The sequence below is a fragment of the Phalacrocorax aristotelis genome, chromosome 2, assembly GCF_949628215.1.
Source record: "Phalacrocorax aristotelis chromosome 2, bGulAri2.1, whole genome shotgun sequence".
Lineage (NCBI taxonomy): Eukaryota > Metazoa > Chordata > Aves > Suliformes > Phalacrocoracidae > Phalacrocorax > Phalacrocorax aristotelis.
The window spans coordinates 44,365,975-44,383,043 of NC_134277.1; positions in this window are offsets into that span (position 1 = coordinate 44,365,975).

The following is a 17,069-nucleotide window of genomic DNA, read 5'->3' on the forward strand; positions in this document are numbered from 1 at the left end:
GACCCTACTCTGATTTGATTGGTAATAAATTCAGTTCATTTCCCTGAGCTGAGCCTGTTTTGCCCATGACAGTAATCAGTGAGTGATCTCTCCCTGTCCTTATCTCAACCCATGACCCTTTTGTTATATTTTTTCTCCCTCTGTCCAGCTGAGGAGGGGAGTCACAGAGCAGCTTTGGCAGGGCCCCTGGCATCCAGCCAGGGTCAACCCACCACAAAAAGCCATCTGTCCTTTGATGTCTCTGGGAAGTGTTTGAGTGGTTTCTGTAGGAGAGATAGCATGTTGTCACTGATCTTTAGAACCTCCAACAGATTATTATGAAGTTAAGGTGTAGAGTGTGGACAGATACGCCCTCAAGCAGAGTTAACAATTTAAATGGTTTCCAGTTTGTCTTAGGTTCACTGAAATAATGTTTTTTATGTGTTTGGAGACAAACTGAACCTTTGGCCTTTATACTGGACCAAAAGTATTGGCCAGGTGCCTGATATGACTTCTGCTTAATTCACCCAACTCGTTCATGTATTTCTTAGTGCACCCATTTTTGTTATTTTCAGACACTTCTTTTTTTTTTTTCCTCAATAAAGAAGTGCCCATTCTTGTAAAAAAATCTACCTTGAAGGAATTGCTGTGTTCTTGCCTTTGGCTGAAGCATATCTCACAGTTAAGACTGTGAGGAAGCTTGCCCTGCCACTCTGCAAGAGAAGTGAGATTGCACCTGAAATTAATAGTCCTGCTGACTTCTTTCATAGACTTTTCCCTAATACCTGTCTGAGGAGGTGATTACCTACAGCACTGATTGGCAGCAAAATTAACTCCAAATGGGTACTATACATGAGGTCTGTGGAGCATTCCTCCAAAAGTCTTCAGAACCATCTGCTAGTGAGAACTCCAAGATCATGTGCTTCAGGACTTTATTTCAATTTTCACATCCATCTGTTCTGATCATTAGACACATCTGATCTCCCTGTGGGAGAGGCTGACTCTGACCAAGAGTGGGGTGGGGTGGGCGATGCAGCTTTATGTAAGCGTTCCAGAACTCTGACCCCTCTCCTTCTGTTCTCCCTCAGAACTGAGCAAGAGGTGTGTCTTTCAGCAGCTAACACAAATAGGAAAGCTGTATTTTAATGAACAGAGAGGAGGATATTTATTTTAATCCTAGTAGCACTTTGAGACTGGTATCTAGCTTTTCAGGTGTGCCTGATGCTAGTTTTGTCAAGTGGATGTAGAACTCTACCAGCAGGACTCAACTGCAAGTTTCAAGATTTCACGAGGGCTGTTTAGATGGTGGTATTGCACTAGGCTTGCTACTGAGAAGGTGCAATGGTCTACCTGTAGGAAAATTGGGAGCTAATGGGTTGAATTCGTCTCAGTTTTTGCTGTCAAATATGAGTGGATGGATATTTGATCGTGAATGGTTTTGTGCTGTATTTATTTTTTATGAGTTTCTGTCAATTCCAGTAGTAATCAGATAGATACACTGTGAATCGCATTGTGTCATAATGCCGCCTTCTGTACAGATCTGATGGTAGTGGTACAGATATTTTCTCACCTCTCTTACCAATACCTCCTTTCCATATGGCTAATTCAGAAAAGCTTGTCTGATCCTTAACTTTACATCATGGCTTAGTTCATATAACACTGAATATAACTGGCTTTATATGTAAGTCAATATTCTGTCTGGAAATCTGTAGACTACACAACATTATGCCTGGGAGAAAATACTCATTTATAGCACAGCAACGTAGTCCCCTCATTCTGTATCTATCTAGTCACATTGTTTAGTGTGTTAGATATTTCTGGTTTCTCTGGGCCTCTTATTCAGGTACTCCTGCCTTCCTTCTGAGCTTAATTTATGCCTTGACTGGAGTCTTCTGACAGGTCTTAGTAATACTTCAATCCTTGTCATAAAAGCCCATCTGTTACAGGACCTCATCGTATTGCTGAGAATTAGATTTTTCCTTCTGAAATGTTCAGAATGCTCTTTGTGTTGCTGAAGACCACATTTTTATTACTTTTATTAAAAAACAGGAATGAGAGACTTTAATCCTCACGCTGCTGTATTCCACAGGAGTATTCCACAAGAATATATTTCATTCTCATCCAGGAAAAGCAGACTTGCAACTTAAATGCCAACTTAAACACAGATGCTCATTTTATTTACTTAATACTAAATTCTTGTCAGGATTATAAGTTGCTTAAAAAGTTGATTAATGTGATTTGCAACACTACTGAGCTCCCGTCTTATATAAACATTTTTTAAACTGTTATTTTTTAAACTAAATTAGACTTTGACAGAAAAAAAAATCCGCTTGAACAAATAGAAAAGTTTTGTTGGACTGTTTAAAGGTGTGAACTATTTTGTGGTTATTGTAAATAAATTGTAAATAAAATATTGTAAATAAAACAGGAGAGATTCAGCAAAGCCAGACAACACAGTAGCTTCAGAACACACATCCCAAGAATGACTGTCACGAGCAAAGCTCGTATAATATCAGCTGTCCCTAAAAGGCAAGCTTCTGCTTTTCTCAAAGGAGCATTCACCACTTAAAATACCAACTGCAGAGGGTGAATGAGGGTGACTGCAAAAATCCAGCTGTTCTTCCACTTGCATGTTTCACTAAATTCCTCACTTAAATATTTGGATAAAGAAGCACGCCTTTCTTCTGACATCTGTAGACAGAGACATCTCAGATACAAGTATGCATTACGTACATTTATGTATTTAATTTATTCTTTAGTCTATCAACAGTAAAGTTCCATTAATTTATATTTGCATTACTCATTTTAAAGAAACTGTTAACCTGTAAGGAAAGACCATTAAGCCGTTTATTTTTAACTAGAAGTGTGAGGAATGCAGAGAATTAATTAGAGCTGAAGAATAGAAAACAGCTTATTTTACTACAAAACTTCCTTGTTCTGCTACTCTCGCTACAGAAGATAACAGTATCAATATGAAAGTGAAATAAAGTCTATTAAATCAACTTCCCTGTAAAAATTTTATCTAATCAATTGTAAGCTCCATGTCACTTTATCCTTATTTTGTTGAAAGATTGTTTTTCTGATTTAATATTTCTGTCAACAAGAGTGATTTTCATTTTTTTAGATTCACTGGAAATTTGTGCTTCAATAGATAGTGAACATGTTATCCAATATATTTACACTTCAGCGTTAACTATATGGTAATTAATTTTTAAATGAAATAGTCACTTCATAAACCTAAGAGTAGGTAAACGAAAGTATCTGTAATAGTTGAAAGCTTGTATTCTAGTTGTGACAAATCCTATACACCCTTTTAAGGATCTCAAAATAAAATTACTAGTACTGCTTTTGCTGTGTTGTGCTGAATGGCTCTTAAAAGGTGCACAGAGCCAAAACAAGGGATAGGAGGAAGTTGCGTTCCAGAAGGTTTCCAAATGGAGAGAGGTGTTTTGTTTCCGACACGTGGGTCTTTAAGATTCTATGTGTCATCGTGTCTGCTCAAACCATGCCGTATGTATGTGCTGTGACTCAAATCCAATTCCATTCACAGCTGAGGGAGCATTATTCAGGTCGTCTGTGATTTTTGGGTTCAGATTAGGCTCCAGATTTAGTCTATTTTCCCAATAATTGAAGTTGTATTTAACACTGTTAATGAAAGCGTGTCTATTTTAATAGTAGAACAGCATATAAGTCAACTATTTTTTTTCTTTCGTATGTCACTCTAGAACTTGACACTTGAAAACTTGAGATCTAACAGACCCTCCTAATAACCCTTCTTAAGTTTTAGAAAAATAACCATCTATATATATATATAAAAAATGTAAGTAGTGTATATTCCTGATTTTATTCTGCCTCCCCATCCCTGACCATGACTTCAGGGTCTCTGCTTTTAATATCGACAGCAAAACAAAAGGTGCTCTACAGCATTCTATTTTTTAAATGCATTTACATTGTCTGACCACTAGATGACACACACCTATCTGTGAATGTGTAAGGTAGCTTAACACCATTGCTTGCTTTTTTTTTAATAACCTATTTGTAAAGATTTTTTTTTTACTTTCTTTTTTTTTTTCCTTTTTTTGTCCAGAACTCTAATATTGCCTTTGGAGAAGTGTTTGCTTCTTAACGGCAAATATTTCTGCCTTCAGCTGTCTCTATCATTTGCTCTCTATTTGCCAACTTGCAGTCAAAATACTTCTGTTTTGTGACAAACACTCATTGGGACTTTCTTCACAGCTTTACTATTTGGTTTCTCTTTTAAGTAATGGCTTTTCCCTTTTGTTGTTGTTGCAGATGTTTAATTTTGTGAGGACATAGAAAAACAGGAAATAGAAATTAAAAAAAACCAACAACTTAGGGATTCTGGAAGTCTTTTGATTCTCTCTTGGGTGTGGCAAATCTCTGAAAGTGCTGTCACCTTACTAATATTCCTGCCAGTAAGTGAGCTCTTCGGAGGCCTTTCACTAGTCTTCAGGCCAGAATTTTCTTGCTGGACACAGAATTCTATTTCTCAACCTTTACTGTTGTGAAAATATCTGATCCACCTCTCCCAGTGGTTCCTTTCTACTGTCAGTTTATTTTGTCACCTCTTGAAAGGTGCTCAGATATATTGCGCTTTTGTGTTTTGCGTTTTGTTTTGTTTTTTCTTTCCTCATCTTACATAATACACGAACTTTTAATTTCCTAATTCCAAAATCTTCATTTTTTCCTGTCTTCATATTCCTCCAAATAACTTGATGTGTTCTCTTTCCGAATGGAAATAAGGCAGTGTGTACAAAGCTACCAGAAAGTGCGGGTTTTGGGAAGTGGTGAGAATGAATATGCATAACACAAAATAACATAAGAATAGTTCTAGCAAGCCAGACTGTTGGTCCACCTAGCCCACCATCCCTTCCCTTCTCTGATCAGTCAATACCGAATGTCCAGCAAAGAGTATATAAGCAATGCCAACATGTAGTAGTACTTCTCTAGGATGCTCTCCCAGCCTCCAACAGTTTGTAGCTTCAGGGCCTTTCTTTACAAGTAAAGGTCTTGGTGGTTTGTTCTTTTCCAGAAATTGGTCGGTTGCTTTTGGACCCATATACACTTTTATGTGATGTGGCAAGGAGTTCTTTGGTATAACTACATGTTGTATGAAGTATTTTCTTTTGTTAGCTTAGAGCCTACAGTGCACGAAATTGTTTGATGCCACTTAGTTCTCATGCTAAAAAAGACAGTAGAAATCATTCGCTGTTCACTTTCCCTATGCTGGTCAAGATTTAGTAGATCCCCATTTTGCCACCTTGTCAGCCATCCCTTTTCTAAGATAAAGAATTTTACCCTATGTAGTGGTGCTTAAAATTCATTCTATACCTTGATTCCTTGTTGCCTGCCTCTGGCTTTTTTTTGTTCTGTGTTGTTCTTATGGTTGTGGAACCAAAATGCATACAACCTCTAAGACTTGGGAGCACTGTGGCACCACACAGTGGCATGGTGTGATCTTTTCCTCTGTTCCATCTTTAATAATTCCTAATAATTTTTACTTTTCTGGTTGCCACTGAGCATTGATCCAATGTTTTCATAGAGCTGTTGTAACTTCAAGGTCACATTTAAGTGTCAGTTTTCAATTTGGAGCCTGTCATGTTTGTACAATTAAGATTTCTTTCACATATCCATCACTTCTTGGTTTTAATTTACACTGGATTTCATCTGCCATTTTGTTGCCCAGTCAGGACTAGAAAGTTGTGTGAGGGTTTTTATTTGGGTTTTTGTTTGTTTGTTTGTTTCAGTTCCTTGTCCCTGTGCCTTTCATCCTTCTGGAACAAGTTAGTATCATCATTGGAGGGCACTTAGAGATTCATCTCAGTGTTTACTCCCTTTTCCATGTAATTTATGACTATGTTGCACAGCAAAAACCAAGCACAGACCATTTTGGGATTCCGTTAGTGAAATGCCATTACTGAGAAAACAGACCAAATATCCTTTTACCCATTTTCTCTTTTTTTTTGCCATTGGCTTAGTCATTTGAGGGCCCGTATTCCACAGCATTCTTACTTGTTTTAAGAGCTTATGGTAAGGATCTAAGTGCCTTTTGGAAATCCAAGAAGATTGTATTAAATTGATTTCTTTGTCCAGATACTTGCAGACTTCTTCAGGGAGTTTGAGTGGAAGTAATAATCTTTCTGCCTATATTCATTTTCTACAGTAATCTGTGATTCAGTTTTCACATCAGCTGAAGGGTCTTTGAAGAACAGTAGTTTCTTTGAAGAAAGTGGTTCTTCAAAGCAGCAATTCAGCAGCACCGCATACGTCTGTATTCTCCATACTAGCACCACGCCTTCCAGCATTGTATCCTAAAAATCCTCTGGTATAGCCTTTACGCTATTGTTATGGATGTTTCCGTGGCCATGGCATTACCTGTCCCAGTTACACAACTTTAGCGTTAAGAAAAAGCAAGAGAATAGGAAGATTATTCTTTGGTGCAAGTTCTTTTGAAAGGGAAATGGCACTACCTACACTACGATGTTATGCTGTATGCTGCCACCCGGTGGTCTTAAAATGTCAGCAGAAAATCTGCAGTCAGAAAATAATCTGAGTAAAAAAGGAAGCCCTTTGTGTTGTAGACAGATAGTTGGGGGGGGGAGGGGAGGTTGTTCCTGTTGTTGTTTTTTTTTTTGTTATTGGGGTTTTTGTGGTTTTTTTTTCTCTTTTTATTTTTTTAGGAGCCTTTTGAAGGCAAAAACTTACAGGCATTCACTTTCTTTTCTTGTCAAAATGTGGAAAGCATGATCCCAAAAACCATTGGCTCTGATCCTTCATGGAAGCTTTTTCGATAAAGTAACTAAGATTCAGTTCAGTGCTCTTCTATCACTATGGAGAATTTCAGATACGCTTCTTTAAAGCTGCGAAACCAGAAATCTCAAAAGGACATGAGATTTGAACAGAAACTGCAAAGTAGATTTTGAAACATAGACCTTTTATTTTTGTCTGTCTGTTCAAGCAGATTACAGGTATAGATTTTATTACCATTTTATTAATGTAATGTGTTATATTGAAGTTTTTATGCTTAATAAACAATAGTATTAGGACTTGTATAAAATTTAGAAATAGTTACTAAACAGGTTAATTTTTGATTAAATTCTGTTGTACAGATTCAAAAGGACCAGTTTTCATAACTAACATCTTATTACTTCAGAAATTGTAGGAAAATAATCTACATTTTAGTTTAGGTAATGTCATAGCATGCAAGTCACCCTACCTGCTGAAACTTTATAGTTAGTCAGAGGCCTAATGCTCCCTGAATTATTACATTTTGCAAGTTGAACAGCGTTAATGCTGGAAGGTAGAGAACTACACTGGATTTTCTACAGATGCCCAGAGAGTATTCATGTTTTTTTAGCTGTGTAGAAAATTACAGCAGCGTTCAGTTTGATTTGTTTTGATGATGATTTCAAGTAACAGCTTCTAAACATGTTCAGTATTTGTGAAATTTCCACTTCTTGATTTATACTGTCAACTTCACAACAATATCAAACAACTGTCATCTGGAGGTAGATACTATAAATAGGCAGCTGTGCTCAGTGATTGCTGATAGACTAGAATCAAGGCTGGAAACAAAGTTAAGGTGAGCCAAAGTTGAAAGAGGCATTAATAGCACAAAGAATCTTAATTAAAAAAAAGGCATACTGAGGAATCAGACTTGGAATGAGAAAGCCACAGAATCAAAATGTATACTACATTGAAGGACAGAAAAAGAGTTCATTTCAAGAAGTGGTAAGATGGCAAGCAGACTGGTCAGGAGTAGGAAGCAGACTTAAGCACGTATTAACTGGGTGTGAAAAACAAGCCATACGAATGTAGTTGCAATTGATCAAAAATAACTGAGAGCTCACTTGGGTAGCATCTCAGGGTTTGACAAAGCCAAGGTTCAGACACACAAGTCAGTCCTTAACTGTTCAAACTGCTCAGACTTATTAGGCCTTGCTGGGAAAATTGTTCCCTGTTCAACAGAACTCCAGATTAAAAGGCGCCACCAGCAACAAGGCTTCTGTGTTGCTTTGCTTTATTCTTCTTGTGGTCCCTGTGCTCATACTTGCTTCAGTGGTAGCTTTTCCAACTCATCTACCTTTAAAAGGGGGGAAAAGAACCAAAAACAAAACTGGAAGTTTCGACCTCTTTGTAGAGCAAGATAATTTGGTTACCTCCCTGTTCTCTGCCTTTGTTCCAGCAGTTCCTGGATGTATTATTTAAAAAAAAAAATATAATAAAAAAATTTATATATATAGCAATACCCCTTTGACACTGCATGTGATAGCTTTGTCAAGTAACTGGTACTACTGGAAAACTCTTTTACTTGAAGAAGGGCCTGCAGGATAGTGATAGAAACATTTTCTTTATCAACAGTAGCTGTAAGAAAACAATATGAAGAATTTTAATTTTATATGAATATAATAATTCATCTAGACCAGTGGTCTCCAAAGTGGGGTGTGCTCACACCATGAGCTACACAAGATGATCCACTGGTGTGTGGGGAAAACAATATTATAACTTGTAGTTATTGTCTGTCAAAAAAAAAAAAAAAGTTGTTTCACTAATATTGAATATACAAACCGATGCTGTTGCCCTCACTTGCTCTGTATCAGATGCTGACATCAGGTACGGTACACAAGGTGTCCTGGGGGAGGAGTGGGCATTCCGCAACGCAGAGGGGTTGACGTGGTGCCCTCAATTGCTTGTTTTCAGTGTGTTGCAATGTATTGCAGTTTACATGTGTCTGCTTAAGTGGATTTATGGATTATATTGTCCAGTTTTAACTACATTAACCCTCACAAAATGGACAAGTGGCTTAACAAGATTCCTGAAAAGAACCATGTCTGAAGATAATACAGACCACAAGCAATCAACGAGAAAATGGCAGAGCTGACACTTCTCCTGTTTCTAGTATGAACTTTTTGTCAGCCACGAGATCAAAACCGATGGTGATCTGATCAGATCTGACAATACATTGATCAAAAACATTAAAATTATCAAGAATGTTTGAAATATGCATTGACATCCAGTGTTGTTAATGATGAACCTCTCTCTAAGTTTGTATTGTGCCTTGGGATATTACCTAGTGGTAGTATAAAGCCATTACGGTTAGTAAGATGTTTAGATATGAAATAGAACATGAGGGCAAACCTTCACAATTTCTTTTTTTAGCGATGTTTCAAATCAGAATGCTCAATCCAGTACTTTGCAAAACTCAATGATAAATAACGATAGAAGTTTCTTAGGTAATAGCGAAAGACCACATACAGTTGGGGAAGAAATTGTTCTTTCTGCCACGGTAAAAGTAGCTGAAATAGTATGTGCAAAACAATATGGCAACAAACTAAAATTAACTCCTTTGTCAGCAAATATTGTTGGAAGATATACAGAAGACACTGCTGAAGATTTAAAGAAACAATATTAGAACAAGTTACACAGTGTGGGAGGTTTGCTACACAGCTGGATGAAAGTACAGATGTTTCTAACTTCTCTCAGCTTATGGTATTTGCACTTCAATAATGAAATGTGTGAATAATTTTTTTTTTTTTGTGAGCCACTAAAGGAGAGATGTACCAGAGAAGATATAGTCTCAGTGGGAAATGGGTTCTTTAATATAAACCCAATGTTTTATGGAAAAACTCTGCAAGTGTAACCACCAGCTGCTCTGACTGGAGTAAAAAAGGGATGCCAGGGTAAGGTTACAGAGAGCGCGCACCACACACGGAACTCCCTCACTGCATCACTCACAGGCGAGCCAGTGCAGCACAGAAGCTGGAGCCAGGAGCGCACAAAGCACCACAGGATGACATCGACATGGTTAACTTTATGAAAACAAGCCCTTCAAATAGTAGCATCTCTACCAGACTTTGTAACAAGATGGGGAGGGACCGTGAAAATCTCTTGCACCACACAGAGGTTCGCTGGCTGTCTCGTGGCAAAGTGCTTGAAAGAGCTGTCAAACTTTACGCATTTTTCTTTTACAAAAAGACAAGTGTTCCAAATTTGCCGACCTTTTCAGCGGTGACAAGTGGCTGTGAGTAGTTTGCTACCTGCAGATATTTCCAAAACATAAACACACTCAACGCGTCCCTTCAAGGTGAAGGTGGTGTTTTAACAAGAAGTGAGAAAGTAACTGCTTTTCAAAAGCAACTTGTGCTATGGAGAGAGCATTTGGAAAACAGATGTTTGGGTACAAACCCCTCGTTATGTGATTTTTCGTGGTTGTTTGGTTGGTTGTTTTTTGGTGTTTTTTTTTTGTTGCTGAACACAATGCGAGTGTGTCACCTATAAACCCTCTTGTACCTGTACACTTTAAACACGTGGAAACAGAGTTTTCTAACCTATTTAAAAACCTTCCAAATGAGACTTTCAGTGATTTTTGAACTTACTTGTTAAAAATATGAACATGCGGCACCTTCTGATTAGTTTGGAAGAAGACCTGGTTAACATCAGGGAAGGTGGTCATTTACTAGCCCAATTTCAAGAAAAACCTTTGCAGAATTAGTGGATGGGACTGAAGAAGGAATATCGTGATTTTAGCAAGTGCAGGCAACAATGCACTTCTTCCAGTGGGATCTACGCATCTTTGTGAGGTATCTTTTTCAGCTATGACACCAAATGTCAAAATAAACTGAACATAGAACCATACCTTTGAATTGCTGTATCACAAAGTGTGAAGGATTTTAAAAAAAAGAAGCATATTCAATCACATAGCTCTCACTAAATGTATTATTTATATACATTAATTTATAAAGATACATATGTGTTACTGTACTAATATGTATAGTATAAAACACACAAAGAAAAAAGGATGAGAATAAGAAAAACAAAAATTATTTTATTATTTTTTACCTGTATGTTATTTTTACAAAATTATTATTAATAGTAACAGTGACCACTGATCTAGACGTCTAAAAAGGTAGTAATTTGAAAATCAAGCTGAATTTCTTTAATATTATTCTTTAACATGACATAATAAATCAATTAAAATAGCTGTATTAGTATTTCAGCAGGTAATGAATACATTTATATCCTGAGTAACCAGTATCACATAATTTATTTTGTCAAAAGTATTTGGCTTCTGCTTATATTGGTTTTGAAATGTTTTTCGGCAGTACTAGAGGATCAAGCAGGTGATAATGATGTAGTATTGATCAAGAGAAGAGTAAGACCTTTCATAAAATCTGTTGTAAAATATAAATTTCTAATGTTCGGATTCAAACTGGTAATAAGCATGGTATTAGGTCTGTTATTTTGTTTTATAGACATATCCATATTTTTTGCTGTCTGCCACTTTTAACTTTGCACTCTTAAGGTACTAGAAGACTGTAATAATGTGTTTTAAGATAGGATAAAAGCAATTGTGTTTGTAAATATTATTTGGGGTTTTAATTTCTTCCATATTACTATTTTTTAAATGTTTTTCAAATTTTTCACATGCTCTTTTGTGTGTATTTTCTGTATTTTAGAAGTAGATATTTCAAGTTTACCACTGTAGAACTGGGAGGCACAAAGGGGGCATACTTTCAGGGGGAAGAAAGCAGTATCAGGTCTAAAATCTGAAAACTTCGTTAGTGTTTTTTTGTGTGTGAGACATAGTTCAGGCTTATATGGTCACATATGAATTTTGTTTAACAAGTGGCATGTAAAATATTTTGTTTGTGTGGTTATGCCCAACAGCTCAATTCAGCTAAAACCGTAGTCTTAATTTAATTAAATTTGTTAGAATTTCTTTAAAATGGTAACAAAACATTTTTCTAGTATCTAATAATCAATCTCCACCAAGTTATTAGAAAAATAAACCCCTAAGTCACTATTTCACTGCAAAGAATGTGAAAACAAACAAACATAGCAATGCGCATTCATTGCTCCCAACGTGGACGTCCAAAGGAGGTGCTACAGTGCAACTCGTTGCTATGAAAAGTAAGAGTTTACCATGTATGGTTAAATATAAATGACTTGCTACAGGTTCGTATGCTTCCAGACTCCATAGTTTGTCAAGTTTCTTATGCAAAATAGTGAGCTCTAACCACATTAAAAACTTGCATCAAAGATATTGGAGGGTGCCTTTTTTTTTTTTCTTTTAAAACATTAAACTCCCATTTAACGTATATGAAAACAGATTGCCTGCATTTTGGCTTTTTCTTTTTTTATTTTGTGTGGGGTTTTTTTTTGGTTTTTTTTTTTAAAAACTATATATTTATTTTTGTATGCTTTGTCTTTTTGGAATCAAATCAATGGCTTTAGACACCTAAATGGGTGGACAAATTGCCCAAAATCAAAATACTGAGTACCAAGTGCTCTTACAAATCAGGTCAAAGTATTGTAATGGGTCCCAGGGCGTACAAGGCACGTCTGAAAGTCCCATACCACATATAGAGGATTAATTCTTTGAAAAAAGCTGTCTGAGTAGACTTGGAATGTTAGCAAAATGACACTTGGCCTGACTAGTATATGCTACTATTAGTAGCTTTTCCAGATGTCATTATATAGTTTGTATAAGTGATACTATTTTTTTAATTGATTAATTTACCAATCTAGACTTCCTGGAAAATCAATTCTTTACAAAATACACTATACTCCAACACAGTCAAAGGTATATCTATTATCAAAAATGTGGAAAAATTATTAAATATGGGATTGAAAAAGAACTTCTAAAGTACTAGTAGACAGGCAGTTGCTCTGCTGTAAGAACTGGTTATGCTTTTGTCCCTTTAAGTGGAACTACAGCTGTACTTTTGTGATAGTTAAAGGCATTCTGATTTCCAGCCTGAAGTGATTTGTGATAGATTTATAACCATTTTCTTTGAGCTTGTGTTGTCCTTGTGTTTAAACTGCTATGCTCCTTCTTGGTGTTGCTTTTCAACATGTATTTTCCAGCAATGATCTCCACTTCACCATAAATTGGCATTTCCACTCTTACTTCAGCCTCAGGCCTTATTTTCTGTGTGCCAGCAGAGACTTACATGCTCAGAAAACAAACCCCATCAGGAAACTGATGACTGAAAGCTGTTTTAATGACTAATTAGTTCCTTGACCCAGTTCACTACATAGCTACAGGAGCATTTGGGTTGGTAAAATGGTGCAGGTGATGCTGAGGCAGAAACAATTGTGGAACTGGGGGTATGGAAAAAATGTAGTGCGACATCACTTTATGCAGGCATAAGTTCTTTTACTTGGTTCTTACAAAACAGGAGATTTTCCGTTCTCTGATCATCCTAGTAACATTTATCTGCACGTGTCCCAGTTTAAATCAATTTTTCTTTAATATAAGTTGCCAGAATTCTGCATAGCCTTATACACAGGGGCTCATTAGTGCAATGTAGAACAGCATAAAGACTTCTCTTACTCTGCTGGAATGATCTTTTCTGATTTAAGGTCATGTTTGCCTTGTAGGGTTGCATCACATTGGTGGCTCAGTTGTCCTGAGATTGACTAATATGTTATGATCTTCATTTCCCTAATAGGTTTTCAGTGTATTAGTTTCTGAGGAACTGTCACAGAACTAGATTTAGGCATAAATAGTTGTGTATGGTGACAGACTGATGTGTCTGCAAAATCATCATGGTACAGAATTGCTCCCATAGCTCATCCTCTCTTAGCAGCTCAGGGTGCCAGGATCACGCTAGTATTAATTTCATGTGGCTGCTGCTATACTGGCTGTGTACTCAGCCCCTTCTGCCCACACCTCTTCCCCAGCCCTGTCAACTCAGCTGCTAGAGAGGATAACAAAATAGAAGGCAGTTCATTTCAGCATGGGGAAGGAGAAAATGGATTTAAGGGCTTAAAGCTGGCCCCTACTTCTAGCAGGGCTGGGTGTTTTTAGGTTTCATAGTGTTGCTGTTTAACCCCAGCCAGTAACTAAGCACCACGCAGCGTCTTGCTTGCTCCCCCCCAGTGGGAAGGGGGAGAAGTTCAGAATAGTAGAAGTGAGAAAACTCATGGGCTGAGATAAAAACACGTTAAGGAAAAGCTGCGTGCACAAGCCAAGCAAAGTCAGTCATTCACTGCTTCCCATGGGCAGGCAGGTGTTCAGCCATCTGCAGGAAAGCAGGGCTCCATCACGCGTAATGGTTACTTGGGAAGACAAACACCATCACTCCAAACGTCTTCCCCCTTCCTCCTTCTTCCCCCAGCTTTATATGCTGATCATGGTACCATATGGTATGGAATATCCCTTTGGTCAGCTGGGTCAGCTGTCCTGGCTGTGTCCCCTCCCATCTTCTTATGCACCCCCAGCCACTCGCTGCTGGGGTGGATGAGAGGCAGAAAAGGCCTTGACTCTGTGCAAGCACTGCTCAGCGATAACTAAAATATCCCTGCATTATGAGCACTCTTTCCAGAACAAATCCAAAACATAGTCCCATATGAAGAAAATTAACTGTATCCCAGCCAAAACCAGCACACATAGCCACGTATTACTGGGACTGGGGAGTTTTACTGAGTTATGGCTTTACATCCCTCCTCTTCATTTCTCCAGGTTGGAGACAACATAGCGTTCTAGGAAGATTTGGCCATTGACAGAGGTGAGCTGGGAGCAGACTGTGGGATCTTGGCTATCTGATGCTGTAACTGGAAGTTCTTTTGACCTGGGATGTGCCTGTCTCACTTCTCTGCTGTGGCTGGCAGCGTTCTGTTCTCCTCCTTGGGCGGGGGCCATGAACCCAGCCCTGAGTCAGAGGCGGGTTTGTGCAGAAGGCAGTAGGACTGCGGCCATCTGTTATTGGTGGTAGGGAGGTCGCTTAGCTCAGCAACACACAAACTTCTCAGGGAAGATGTTCCTGTCCTGGTTCCTCCGTCATCACCATGAAATATAGTTTTGATGCCTGTTCATGCTGAGAAAATAAGTAATTTTTTCCTCTCCTTGAGGGCATCAAAATCCAATTTGGTATACACTGCTAAGAAGCCTTGAGCTCTGAGCCTGTGTCCCAACCTCATACTTTGTATTATTAAATGTCATGACACTTCTATTACTCCAGTCCCCAAGTCACCCAGTTTTTCTTTTATCATAGTTCCATTCTCTGTATTGACACATGGTTAGGAGGCATTGACATCACTCCTACTTTTTGTGCCAGGCAGTTTTAAAAGTATTTAATAAGATTGTTCCCGAAGATGATGTTTGAGGAACTCCACTACTAACCTCACTCTAGGGCAGAGGTCTAGCACACAGGAGCTGACATCTCCTCTATAGCCACTTCCTTGCTTCTTACAATTGTAGCATTAATCCCCATTTTATGTAAAACTTCTTTGTAGTGTATTACAGAGTTCTGGATAAATCCTATCCTGCTTTTTCTTTGTCCATAAAATTTGCTCTTTTATCAAAGACATCCAGTCATTCTAACAGGATTACTTCGGTAGTCCTGTCATTTTATCTCACTTTCCGTTTACCCTCATATATTTAATCGTTTATTTTCTTCAGAAATTATGTTAGATCTTCTGTAGTCTAAGATCAGAGTAATGGGTTTAGGTGTGTAGATCACTTTTTTCTGTACTGTTTGCTGTCATAGAAATGGTATAGTGATAGAGAAGTAGGACAACATTAGCTAATGGCATAAGTTAGACTATTCCTGTAATCTTATTTTCAGTTATGGTAGTTATATTTCAAAAAGGAAAAATTATTGAAAAAGTGCTCAGAAATAGCTATAAGAATGTTTGTGGGCTTCTTGTAATGTGAGTTATAATGAGAGGCTTAAAAAGCTCAATCTGTTCAGTATGTTTCAGTGAGGATTCAAATGTAATTTGATCAGAGTCCACAAATAGGTGCATGAAAATGAGATTTGTAGTATTTGATGGCCTTAAACCAGTAAAGAATATAATAAGGTCCAGAAGCTCAAAACTGAAGGTGGACAAATTCAGACTAATAAATAATGTGCGTATCTTTTAACTCTGAGGGTAACTAAGCTCTGGAACACGTGATTTAGGTTGTTGTTACCTGGAATCTTTACAAAGATGTTTAGTTTTGATTTAATAGCAGGAGATTCTTTGGCCTGTATAGGACATATGGTCGTGCTAATTTAGTTATAGTCCCTTTTGGCCTTGATATTTTTCTACTTCGCTGTTAACATTCTGAAATATAAAACAAGTCCCTCCAAAAAGCAAAAGAAAGGAAATAACATTAACCTGCATTTTCTGTTTGCCATGTACAATGCACGTATTTTCATTTTCTATACTCAGGAGGAAAAGACCTTACAGAACGAAATCTACTTGCCCTCCTGTCTGGATAATCTGCAGAAGATGGTATTTTTTGATCATAAACTGTTGGAAACGCTCTTATTTTTATAATGGAGCAAAGTTTGTCATTTAGTCAAGATGATTTGAGCTTGCATTAATCCCTGTCAGTCAGTCTTTTGCAAATGAGCATTGCTTTCTTTGTGCTGTGAGAACTACAAAAATAAAATAGCGCATGTAAAAATATCGGTGGCCACTTAAAAAGGCAAAATGTTGTACTTCTGTTATATGTGGGAATCCAGTGGTAACCTATACAGGGAATGTTGGGGTTTTTTGGAGCCAAGTTTTATGGAGACGGACAAAAATTCACTGAGAAATATGGGCAGACATAAAGAATAGCAGTGGTGCTGGTTTTATCAGCCGTACAAAGTGTACGAGTAAATGGGCCAGTGCTTGAAGTTACTCTGGCCTGGGGATCTCTGGGTTTTCTTAATAAAAAAAATTTGGAAGTTCTATGCTTTATACTTACCATTCAATGTATAAAAGGACAATTATTTAACCTTCTGTATCTCTCCAGGCTTCATTAGTGAATAATTAAGGAAGAAATTTTTATAAAACTATTAGAAGAAATAGGAAATAAAAATGAGTAAGCTTAAAAAATATCGCATTTTAAAATATTTCACTTTAACACCTTCTGTTTTCCCATGTCATATCAGCTGTTTGTGTGTTACCTGGACAATTTAAAAGTTATCGTTGTTTGAGGAAAAGGAAGCACGAACAGAGAGATAAACGTTTTTGTTTGTTTGTTTGTTTGTTTGTTTTTAATTTAGGAACATTTTCACTTTAAAAGCACAGAACTGCTGATTATTGTGGTAACATTCCTTGACATTGTGCAAAGCATAAAAGTCAGAGGA